The following is a 900-nucleotide window of genomic DNA, read 5'->3' as shown; positions in this document are numbered from 1 at the left end:
CAAACTCAAATCCGCTTTCTCGGATTTTAAATTTATTTGAGCCTTATAAAACCCATTCAATGGTCCATTGAGTTTGTCTCAAATTTAGGTTCTCTCAATTATGTGTCTTCAATCCTTCAAGATATCAGGCATATTTACAAATGTCTTGATGAGTGTCTTGAAAATAATACAAAGTCTTGATTTGTAAAGGATATCTCTACAACCCAAAAAAATCAAATCATTAGTCAAATAAACTCTCGACTTAAGTCTTATTGACCCAAGGGCAGATCTCATAGTGAAACGTGACGCATCAAATATCGGATATGGAGGTATCTAAAATTGTCAAAGAGGACCGAGAATCAATTATCATATTTCATTCAAAAGCCTCTAATAATACCATACAAATTACAAAACAGTAAAAAAAAATATATATATTATTTCCATTGTACTCCGTGCACAACAATTTTAAAGGAATTTTAAAATAAATCCAGCGTATTTGTCATACTTTTAAGTTCAATTACAATAAATCAAAAAAAGAATTGAGTTGTAATAAAATATCACTTGACATTGGAATGTAATTTGAGGACTTTTTATCTTCGGGAGTTGAATTACATTTAAGATTATTTATGTTATTTCTTATTTTCTTCAATTTGTATTTAATAGCTTTGGGTAGTTTGTAGATGAACTATGTTTGAATTATCTTTTTGGCCTTTCTATTTTCGACAGACACGTTTTACACTTTTGGACTCACACTTGGTAGAAGGGGTCACTAAGGCTAAAATCATATAAAATGAGTTCATAGCTCAGTGGTAGAGCATTTGACTGCAGATCAAGAGGTCACCAGTTTGAATCTGGTTGGGCCCTTTTAAAAATTTTGGACGAACACTTTGTTCGATTTGCTCCCAACCACCGAGTGTCTAA

The 900-nt window shown here is 31.8% G+C and overlaps 1 non-coding gene across 1 annotated transcript; it reads left to right on the top strand.

The window, feature by feature from the left end:
* Window positions 1-771: 771 nt before the first annotated feature.
* On the top strand, window positions 772-843 carry TRNAC-GCA. The gene has a single exon. It is a non-coding gene; the product is annotated as a tRNA-Cys (tRNA).
* Window positions 844-900: the final 57 nt, after the last annotated feature.

Source organism: Cucurbita maxima, unplaced genomic scaffold, assembly GCF_002738345.1.
Source record: "Cucurbita maxima cultivar Rimu unplaced genomic scaffold, Cmax_1.0 Cma_Scf01340, whole genome shotgun sequence".
In the NCBI taxonomy this organism is placed as follows: Eukaryota; Viridiplantae; Streptophyta; class Magnoliopsida; order Cucurbitales; family Cucurbitaceae; genus Cucurbita; species Cucurbita maxima.
Note: the sequence above shows the minus strand (reverse complement) of the source record. Positions and strands in the feature narration are given on the sequence as shown.